At 41.0% G+C, this 11,845-nt stretch overlaps 1 long non-coding RNA gene across 2 annotated transcripts in view; it reads right to left on the minus strand.

Moving 5' to 3' along the window:
• Nucleotides 1-3,540, minus strand: part of LOC118354450 (uncharacterized) — a 40,947-nt gene extending 37,407 nt beyond the window's left edge. For both annotated transcript variants that reach the window (XR_004814915.2, XR_007410116.1), the window contains exon 1: nucleotides 3,006-3,540. This is a non-coding gene — a long non-coding RNA (uncharacterized LOC118354450). The remainder of the gene's footprint in view (nucleotides 1-3,005) is intronic.
• Nucleotides 3,541-11,845: the final 8,305 nt, after the last annotated feature.

Here is an 11,845-nt window from a genome sequence, read left to right on the forward strand (position 1 = left end):
TACCTGTGTGAGCTCCTTACAGGGGGAGTGTCTTCTCACAACTAGCTTTTCTACCTTGGGCCAGGTGGCTTTGCCTGAAAGAACCTCAGGATCTGCAGAACCCCTGAAACCTTTTCAATCATGCTTTCTCTTCTTTGAGCTTTTGTCATCATTGCTGAGCTAAGGGGAAGGGAGACCAAATCCTTTCTTAATTGTTTTGAGGACACCTGATGGAACCTATTCATTCTTAAAAAGTTATTTATCTGAAGTAGCAACCTCCTGGTCCATAAGGGCAGAAGGCAGGGTGCTCAGAATGTCTTGTAAACTTTTTGAGTCTAATATGCTAAACTGCAAATTGAATCCACTGGAGTGGTTTCACGCAAACACTCCTCTCAAATTCCTTTTGTACAAAATCTTGATGCATAATGTATAGAGTCTGAAAATGGATTAAGCTACATTTGGAGATGGTTTGAGTTTTTTTTTTTTTTAAGCAAGCAAAAACAAGCGGCTTTTTTGTTGTTGCCTCGTTTAACCCTTCCTGCTCAAGCAATCACACATGGATTGTGTCTTCTCAGAGCTGCATTCCACACAATGTTTCTGGTGTTTGTTTTTTTTTTTTTTTTCTGTCAGAAAGTTTGAAATGTAAGGAGTTTTAATTAGAAATGTGAAGAGTGAATTAGATTCATTTCCCTCAGATTTCCTGACTCAAGCAAACAAATAGACTGGTAAAACCTTCTGATTTACTTCTGAAAGATAGTTTAGGAACCGAGTAAGCCAATGGGTGGAATCTTACTCAATAAAATGTTTCCTGGTACTCCTGGATCTTAACTACCATGAGGACTATAGCCACATACGGAATACTGAGTCTGGATGTTGTTGAAAGAGGGTGCAGTAAATGCTCAGAGACACATTTCCACCAGTGTCAACCAGGGCTGAAATGGTGGAAAAGGAGACAGCCAGGGGGAATTGCCAAAGCTTCTAAAGGAATCACAGATACTTGGCTATAATCTCACACTTATGTTTCAAAGAGTCAATATGTCTGCAATGCTCTGTTTTATCATTTACTTATTTTTCCATATCATTTGAATATTCTCTAAATTTCTGAAAAGAGAGTTGCAGCTGGAATGAGGAGATTCAGGCTGAGACTTTAAGTTTAACCTGACATAGTTCTGTGACCTTAAACCCACTTGCTCTTTCTGGATTCCATTTCATCATCTGTCCAAACGGGAAGACCACCCTCCCTCTAGCTGCCCACCTACAGCTGGGCCATTGGAGGGCCAATGAGATGGGTGGTAAAGTACTTTGTCAAATCTCAAGCTTCGTGAACATGGCTGAATTTTCCTCTGTTTTGGGTTAACTGCTGTTTTCTTCTGAGAAAATGGTGGCATCCCTGACTCTGCTGCCACATCCTTCATCACCAGGTTTCTCCTAAGCCAAGGGTGAAAAGAACAGGCAATTCTCAGGGAGTCTTGCAACTGCTGCACAGCTGGCCACTCCTGGGGGCTCCAAGTACTGAAACCCAACAGGAACTTTCATGCTGGCTCAAGGCTCCACCCCTGACTCTTCACATGGCTTCAGATCAATACAGAGAACCAATGCCCCCCAGACCCAACATTTCCTGTGATCCCCATTCTGAATCCTCACCCAAATCCACCTTGTTCCTGACTTCATGACTAGCCTTTCTGCTATTGTTTGCCTTGCCTCTCCTGCTTCCAGATCATTCCATTTATCTGGTTTGAGCCTTTCCATCCTCTTCACCAACATGATTCAAATGATTCACTTACTCACACTCCCTTTACCTTGTGCCCAACACCGGACACCCAAGCCCTATGAACGGGACACAGACAAAGAGCAGGTTTTATGGGCAGGTGCAAAACTTGAGATGTGCCTCCCAAACATTTTCTTTTTTGAAGCTACAGACTTAGAACGATTGGCCAATTTCGAATTCTATGGAAACTCTACCTTGGGGAAAGACCACAGAGGAAAAAGGATAGTTTTTTTCCCCAATTCACCTCCTCTTCCTACTTTAAATGTTCACACACACTAGCATATGTAAAAACACAGAGGAATCTTATCCTGTTTGTGCTTCTCCATATAGAACTTGATTTGTTGGATGCAGTGTTGAATGGGAAGGGATGACTAATTTAAATTCAGATTCATTCTCCATGACTTCACAATAATATGGACTTTACTAAACATTTTTTTTCCTAATTCTTACAATGTAGTAAGAGCAAGACCATGCCTGTCTGTTCATTGGAGTATTTCCAGGACCTAGCAACAGAAGGTGTTTAAAAAATATTTGTTGCCTGAATGAATACATAAGAAGAAAAAAACAAAGTGATATTTGAAAGATTTCTTATTATCTGATGCTGATACAGAGTAAAGTTAATGATTTAGAGAACAAGTATCCAGCAGTACAGCTCGCTAATACCTTTTAAAATGTGTTGATACTCATAAATCCAAAATAAACGACCTGTAAAATCACTTAAGAAGAAATAATACTCATTTAATCAGGCTTCCAGAGGAAAGTCTCAGGAAAAAGCCGAGAATTTCAAGAATTATTAAATCCCTTCCAATTCAATCACTGACCGATCACAGACACACCACATGCCCCTCTGCCCGCAGGGCTGTCACTTTAGGCAGTCCTGCTCAGCCCTTCGTTATAAAACTCCTAAATTACAGCAACCTCCTGGAGCCAGAGGGAAAGGCTTTGGATCAGCTGCAAAGGGTAAGTCCTCTTATAGGTCTACCCAGCACGCTTTTCCACATTCCACAGAGGGATCTTAAATAAAGGGGGAGAAATTGAACACATCACCCACATCCTAAAGCCAGTATCTTCAAAGTCTTACACAGGGCTTTAGCTTCAAGTCAAAGGGCTCTTCCTCTGGCAAATAAAATTCAAAATACTGTGAAATGCCAGTCTGTGCTTTATAATGTGTTGAAGTTTTTGGAATTTAACAGTGTTCTGGTACCTTCCATTCCATCCTAGATTTTACCTCTTAGTCTGCTAATGAGAGTTACTTTACCTTTCTCAGAGTTTGATGAAGGTCCTGAGGGTGGTAGTAAAATGGATCCATCTTTTTGTTACAAACTCAATTAGCAGAAGTTGGAATTGCTCTCTTCAACAAAGTTAAATAAATTGTTAATGAGAAATTTACCTTCACTTGATTCGTTAGTTGCCTTATTAGCTTGGAGTCAACACTATTAAAGGAGAAGATGTTTATTAAAGCTTAAAGTGTTCGCTGGATTGAATGTTAAAAAGAAGATGGCAGGATAACGCTATCGACTGCCTGCTTCCAAAAGCCGGAGGGGTTTCCATGATCCATCCAAAATGAACAACTCTGAACCTTCATTTGGGGTCTCCTCATCAGGGAAAGAGAGATTTACCTAGTAGGTAAAAGTGCCACAGCTTCTCTTTTCAGCCACTGTGAGAAGATGGTTTTTTAAGCCACAGAGACACTGGCCTGAAGAAAGTCCACTCAGTTGCAAGTGAGTCTGAACACCTTTCCTACTCTGGTAAGGAGGGAACTAAAACATGCTGAAGGAGCTATCGAGGGGGTGTGACCACCAGTTAACCTGTGAACAGGACCTAGATAATCAGAGATTCCTCACTCCCTCCGTGTTCTTGGAAAGAACATTCTACCTACCATTCCCATCCTGGAAGCCAGTTTCAAGGAAGTAGCCCTTGAGTGTTGAGACCGTCTGGACAGTATATGTGACTGAATCCAGTTAAGACATCTATTTAGATGTTTAAGATTCTGGAAGGCAGGAGGGTACTGATCTACAGCTTCCCAAGACATGCCTCATATGTAAGTTGCCTTGTTTATTAAACCTCCCACCTACCAAGCCGGAGAGGCCTACCACCTTCTCAGTTCTCTCCTTCCCCTCCTTCTATGGGAGCCAGCTTTCAAATCACCACCTCCACTATAAACATCAGGGGTAGAGGAGAGGGAGGCTATTTACTCAAAGAAGTTTACAAGCAGATCTTAATACCACCTACCCAAAGGAAACCATAATGTCTCCCTGATGTGGCATTTCTAAAATGCCTCACCTTGATAACCAGGACCAGCTCTATAGCTGTGAGGTCAGTCAAGATTGTTTTCAATCCCTTCTGTGTTTCCCTCTCAAAAATGCTCCCTATCACTCCTACCATGTGCACCTGTGCTAGAATCTGCAGGCTTCTTCACTCTAGTCCATCTCAATGCCTTCATGGCCATTGGATGGCTCCACAGAGGCTGATGAGCTAAGTGGTGTCATTTCCCAGAGTGGCCTAAAGCTTAGGTTCCATATGAGACCTAACTTCAGCCAAGCAGACACTCCCTCAGGAAATACGAAAGTAGACTTCGAGGTGGAGGCTAGACTCTGCTACTTCCATGAGTCAGCAGGTGTGGAAAATCTAACAGAGGTGGGATCCAGACCCTAGCACCATGGCTACTGAGAGGCAAGCCCAGAAGAGCATCTGTTTCATTGGTGTGGGCTGGGACAGACCTGGTGATGTATGAGAACCAGCAGTTGTAGAGGTGATTCTCTTCTGGATCATGGCAGCAGCAACCTCTGTGGGTCAGTTCTGAGGTATTGTTCCAGAATGTGAGTCCTGGAAGTTCTGCTGAGAGCCTTCTCCTCCAGCTCTTCTAGGGTTTTTGTAAACTTCATAATCCTTGTATGAAATCCATTTCTGTTAAAAATAACTAGACTGAATTCTGTTACCTGCAACTAAATTCTGACAAAGACACTTCTCTCCTGCATAAACAACCAAGTGCCTTAATGCTTGCCCCCCAACTTCTCAGATGAAATGAGTTGATAAATTCACAATAATGTAGTTAATAAGTAATAAAGTAATTTCATATGGGTACCTGCCTTAGCCCAAGCAAAAAAGATTCTCATGGTGAATTTCCAAACATGAATGGTTTGCAGTGCTGATTGGAATTTTTGGTTCCTAGATGAGAAGGCAAAGGTTTTTGAAACTGTAATGTATTTGTTGCAAGTTTTTAATAATGACAGAGATGATAGTGGTAATGGTAGTGGTAATGTCTGAAAGTGTTAGAGCGTGAATCTAATTTATAAGGCTGACTTGGCTCCCCCACCGCACTCCACTCAATCCTCTAACCAGAGCAGAAAACACCATGGTCACCACCCAGCTCCTTACCCTTCACCGCAGACCTCTCAGGGGGAGTGCTCTATGAGGTTATGACCATCCCAAGAGAGAGAAAACCTGCAGCATGAGGGGTTGAGCAAGAATCTCTCTGAAAGTCAATAGCAGCATGCTCTCAGAGAGCAAACAACGAAATGGGCAGGTGAAGAACAGGCCGTTGGTTGGGAAATGATTGGTGACATTCGTCTGCACAGCCAAAAACCTTCTGGAGCAGCCACTCCGTGGAGGCACTACCCAGACACTTGTGGAGCTCCTGGTACCTGGGAAATAGGGATTGCCATTTCTTGATCACTTTCTGGTGGGGGACTTTCCTCCATTGATTTCATTCACTCAACAAACCCTTTGGGTTTTTTTATTTTATTATAGAATAAACTCAACTTCCTAATCCTTTATAGGAGGCACCAGACATGACACCAGTTCTCACACGGGATTTTCTCACTTATGACTGAGGCCAGTACTACAAAGGAAAACCATGGCACACTGATGGGTGGAAGGGAAGTTGGCATAACTGGGTTTGGGGGTTCATGGAATATTTTCCAGAAATATTCCAGCTAAATCTTGGAGGCTGAGCACAAGTTATTCACGCTGAGGGAACAGCACAAGCAAAGGCCCCGAAGTTGGAGGGAGCATAAACCAAGGAGGTACATATTATAATCCCCACTTTACAGAAGAAGCAATAGAGACATAGAGCAATGAGGTAACTCCCTAAGGTTATGCAGAACATAGGGCAGTAGGAACCCAAAGACAGCCTCCTGACACAGAATCCAGCTTCTCTGAGAGGCAGAGACAAAAATCCCAGGCAGGCTTTAAAAACAATTATCAGGAGACCCTCTCAAGCCCTTGAAGGCCACCCCTCCTCCTGAAGGAGCTGAGGACAGATTTTCATTTTCTCACTCTACTGAGCTCGAGACTAAATTAAATGAAAAACCTGCTATTTCAGACGCAAAAGTCCTGGGTGCTTTTCGGGAATGAAACCATCTTCCCTCCTCCCCGGGGCCTTTCATACCATTATGGTGCAGTCCCAAGCTATCAATGATCGTAAAAAAAAAAAAAAAAAAAATTGGGGCTTTGCGGTAGAGGAAAGAGGCTATTCACACTGCTCCTGATTTCTATAAAAGAGAGATCTTTTGATCTCTGAAACAGCCAAAAGGGCAGTTTGATCTTCCTCAAACTCATTTATTTTAGATTCTTGCAAATTTCTTTTCTGTAGGTTTACTTCCTTAGAAAACTCAATATTCAATTGAACACTGACTTTTATATATTGAAATGCAATATTGAATAGCTGAAGCCTAATAAATGCCATCCTGGCTATATAGGATATTTTAAAAATCATAAAAGGGCCGATTGAGCCCGATCCAGGCAAAGATGACAAAGCGAATTCAATGCTTCTTTTGAAAATGAGTCATGGTCAGAAATACTCACTTTGACCAAAAGCGTTTCTTTGAATGCCAGAGGTAAATTTGCTCACTTTCATTTTCTGCCTGGATTTCAAGTCGGCCCTGCAGAACTGAACAAAATCAACTCCGAGAGGCCCTGGCAGCTGTTCCAGATGTAAATGTGAGCAGGATCGTGAGGTTGGGCCTATTCCCTCCAATGTCTTATTTTCAAATTATGTAGATGATATTTGGGTAGGGATTGATCACACTCTGTGTATTTTTTCAGGGAGGAGTAAATCACTGCTGCTTTCTACTGCTATAACATTCCCCAGGACCACCCTTTCTTTTACGTAGGAAAAGGATGTTTTATTATCACGAGCCTCCGAATTACTGGCAGAGGGAGAGTCTGACATATGTTCCCAGTCGTGGGGGACTCGGGGGAGGACAGGCACAACATACTCAATCGATTAGCCAAAAGGAACAGCCTTTGATGTCAGGGAACCTTTCCAAATTTCATTTAAGACTCAAACAATCTGTGGGAAATCAAAGTTCTCAATCAGAACCTCTGCCCCACTCCTCTGGCTGTAGCCGAGGCTGGAGGAACTTTTGTTTTAACTATTTGTAGATGATGACTCAGTCTGAGGCTGTGTCCGTCCCGTGGCCCTTTCAACATCAGGCTTGTCAAGAAGATGGATAACTTCATTCTCTGCTTTCTTTGTCACATGCACTTCTTCCCTCGTGCATGTGTGTTTCAGGAAAATGCACATGAGCCCTGCCCTAGAGCCAGTTATTTTGCAGAAACCCCCTCCTCGGTGTGGCCTTCGAAGAAGGTCTGATTGTGTAAAGTATTACGGGAATGCCCTACGTTTTGCACATTCCCAGTATCAGCCGAAAAGGCGGATCCAAACCGGGAAAGGAACTAGGCCCAGGAGGAACAGGGTGCCCCATGGAGGGGGAACGAAAACCATCTGAAGGAGGTGAAGGAGAAAAAGGAGGAATCAAAGATGTTTGGAAGAATCTGGGTCTCACTCTCAGAAATAGCAAAGTCAAGAGGAGTTGCCGAATGTGGTGTCAGTTTAGAGAACATGGTTTGGATTTTGAATAAATTTGATTTTACGTGGTTCTTTGGATATCCAAGCAGAAATATCGAATCTCAGGCACTGCCTAGGAATCTGGATTACTTTGGAATTCAGAGGCAGATGTTTCTCCTAAAAACAAGAACGTGAGATGTTTCCAGAAAGAGATTGCTGAACCCTCGCCTACTCTGCACTTGGTTAGACCACATCCAGGATATCACACCACCTTCAGTGTGGATATTACATTCTGTTCACCTGCCAGTTCTTCGTGAGAATTCTATATAGACCCTGACTAGCTGGAGTTTCCACACAGGAGTGGTCAAGATGGTAACACATCTAGACAGAAGCTAATAACCCTAGAGATGTTTAGCCCAAGCATGAATGACTTGGAGAAGATAATACTGAAGATTTGTCATGGGAGGAGGGATTTGATGGGCCTTTTCTAGGAGGTCCATCCTAGAAGGAAGGGCCTTCTAAGAGGAAGGATCTATGGGAGTAGGATCCATGGGGGTAGGAAGATAATCTTCACAATTACAGAAATCCCAAATAATGCCTTGCTAAAGTAGTGGATTTCCTATCATCCTTCCTTTCCTTTGACACTCAGGCAAAAGCTGGATGTCCTTCATCTGGAAAGGAAGTTCCTGAAGAAGGAACTCCCTCATTCCTGGATAATATCAAAACCATAAGGGACCCTCAGTGTCACATAGTCCAAATGTCCATGAAGTGTAAGTAAATCCTGACACTCATCCTTAGGGCTTGCTGCCCCACTTGCAAATAGACACTTTCCTTATGGTGTCAAGATTTCAAGAACAATCTTTGGGAGCCATTTACAGAAGTGGCTTCAGTATCTCAGAGTCTTTCGATTTGAGTCATTTTCCATCTTGAGAAAATCAAAAATACTTCCTACAGAAGAAAGTCTCTCTTGATTCAGCAATCTCATTCTGGTATATATCCAAAGGAAATAAAATCAATATCTTGAAGAGGTATCTGCACTCCCGTGTTCATTGCAACATTATTCACAGAAACCAAGATATGAAAACCATTTAGGCTCTGTTGATGGATGAATGGATAAAGAAAATGAGATATAGATGGATTATATATTGATAGATATAGGATAGATACATAGGTAAACCTACAATGAACTATTATTCAACCATAAAAAAGAAATGAAAGCCTGCCATTTGTGATAACATGAATGCACCTGGAGGACATTATGCTAAGCGAAATAGGTCAGACACAGAATAACAAACGTGATCTCACTTATATGTGCAACAAAATAGTAGATCTCCTTCAACTTGAGAATAGAATGATGCAGGGACTGGGGATGCAGGAAATGGGGAGATGGTGTTCAAAGTGTAAAACTTGCAGTTATAAGAAGGGTAAGTTCTGGGGATCTAATGCATAGCATGGTGACTAGAGTTAATGATGCTGTACTGAACACCTGAAATTTGCTAAAAATGGATCATAAGTGTTCTTATCACCAAAAAAAAAAAAAAATAGGTAATCATGTGAAGTGGCAGACATGTTAATTAGCTTAATTGTGGTAAACATTTCACAATGTATACGTACATCAGACTACATTGTACACCTTAAATATATATGATTTTGTCAGTTATACCTTGATAAAGCCAGAAAGAAATAAAAGAAAGTTTCTTCTAGGGGTGAGTAAACTATCCTCAGCTTCAAAAACAATGGTTGATATTCAATGCCCACAAGAGAACTTAAAATAGAGGATACCAAGAAGCTCAAGGACAAAATTTGGAGCCGAGCTAACTGAACATACATAGACATGCCCACACCTATTTCTAGGGCTATTAATTCTCCAAAAGTCATTGGGGAAAGGGACTATTCTTTTTTTCTTAGAAGCAAATGGGGTCTTCCCTTCACTTCTTTAGAGAAAATTTTAGAACAAATTAACAATAACAACAAAATAATACCTGGATTTCTAGTCACTCAGATAGGTTTCTCACAATCCAAGGCCTAGACATAAGTTAACATGTTCCAAGAGAAATATAAGATATAAAACAGGTAATTTCATTCAGGGCATGGTAATAAAAATCAAAGACAAAACCGCACCACCCAAGTCTTAGAACAGGCACGTGCTCTGCATCCAGGCTAACATTGGTCTGAATAACACTAGTGTGACAAGATTGCCTTTGTCACTCAGTTAGCACCTCTTGTCTCCTTTTATTCACTTTGCTGCTTTCCGGTTGTAATTTTATCAGGAGATTGAATCAAGCTGTGGACTTCTTACAGAATAACACCCCCAGACACTCACCTAAGAGTACTTTGGGCAACGTTGCCAGTGCCAGGAATAAAAATGTTGGAATTGAAAGAGAAGTAGAACCAATTGGAAATATATAAATGGCAGACAGATTGTGCACCTCATTAAAGTGGGGAGAGGGGAGAAATTGTGAGGCAAGATGCTAAATACCACAAGGAAAATGGAGGAACCTGGCTTTAAATAAGTAGGGCCTGGTCTCCTAACAGCATTTTCCCCATGCCCCTGCCATCCTCTGCAAGGCGGATTACCTATCAACTGCCCTGGCGAAAGTGTGTCACCAAGCAGAATGGGTTCATTAGCACAGCTGTTTGTTGAACTCACTAAATCTAGTATACAGTGAAAGAGAGACTTTCCAATGCAGAAGTCAACACTGAATCTCAGTGGCTGCCACCCTTAACTATCTAAAGATCTTGTAGAAAAGCAAGAAAGAAAGCAATGAAGTTGCAAAGCAAAAACATAATTTTGCTAGGCACCATTTGTGAACTAAGCAACAGTGTACAATTTGGGGAAAATGTTCACTAATAATAAACCAAAATTTGCCCCCTGAAACCCTTCTCCCCAAACTTTCTATCAGAAAAAAATGCTATCAAAACAAGCAAGGAAAAATACATTCCTATTTCAATTTCTATTTCAATGCAAAATACAGCTCTCAAAATGTCAGTTTCATCTAGCCTGGCCTTTCCAAGGACGTGCATACTTAAACTTCAATGACCTAGAGTGTTTGGAGAAGGCTATTTAATTGAATTTTCAGGTTAACTGAGGCTGAGGCAGAAGCCTTTTTTCTCTTTAGGTTTTGTTAAGAATCAATGGAAGATACTGATGGAATGAACATGGTTTTCTTAAAGATCTAGAAGCCTAGATCCATAGAAAATTTCTTGGGAAGTCATATGCAAGAAAGTCATTTTACAGAAGAAAATGCCAAATGCCTCAAAGTTGGTTGTCCTTGTGTCCTGAGGTCTTAGGCAGTCCTCTCTGATAGGGTCAACTGGAGCTCATGCCTTAGCTCAGGACTTCTGGGTTCTCTCCCTGCCCATCTACCTAAAACCTAATCTTATCACTAGAACATCACAAGATGAAAGGACCTTTCCAAGTCCCACATGGAGGTGAGCCCTAAATTTTGCTAATTCAGCCTAATGAAGAGAAGCAGCAGACTTCGCTTCTTACTTACAAATATGGCTCACAGAAAAACTGAATTTCACTTAATAGACGATTTTGTATCTTTTGGTAATTGCAATTTTGTTACATGCAGGTGACAATTTTCAAGTTGCTTCTCCATATCTTTACCAGGTTCAAGGAATGCACCACCACCATCATCACTGTGATCACCATCACCATAAACATTTCTTAACTCAGTTGGTTAACCAAAAGACTGGCACGTCCATGCTTACTATAGAGAAGTGTAAAAGAAAAGACTAGTTCAAAAGTGAGTGGGCAGTGATATATAGATCTAAATCATCCAAAACATCCTCCTAAAACCCTTCAAGGTTCTAAGAAGACAAGCAAAATTAATTTAATTCTAAAGTAAGAACACTTTCAAAAATGAACACATCACTAAGAAAAAAACACATTTTTGTTTACATTACAATAGATCTTTATGTGATGTATGAATATTTCACATATATTTGAGGTACTGATACAAACAATAGGTAAGGAATATATATTTCATTTAAAACTTGTGATTTTAGATTTTTTAATAGGAATTAGATTCTAATCTCATTATTTTATGATTTTGCAGTTTGTATCTTGAATTTGGTGACAATGAAAAGTCATCTCTAATATATCTGAAGCTGCATCCCTGTTTGGGGACACAAGTCCCAAATATAACACTCTAAATGGAAAATATTGTCCATATACAGTGATGCACTCAATGATTCAGTTTCCAAGAATATGTTTTGGCAAAGAGCTAGGACTGAATCTTTGCATCCCTGCTTTAATTACTTATATCCATCTGTGAATCAGGAATAGAGAGCAATTGATA

This window comes from Canis lupus, chromosome 4, assembly GCF_003254725.2.
Source record: "Canis lupus dingo isolate Sandy chromosome 4, ASM325472v2, whole genome shotgun sequence".
Lineage (NCBI taxonomy): Eukaryota > Metazoa > Chordata > Mammalia > Carnivora > Canidae > Canis > Canis lupus.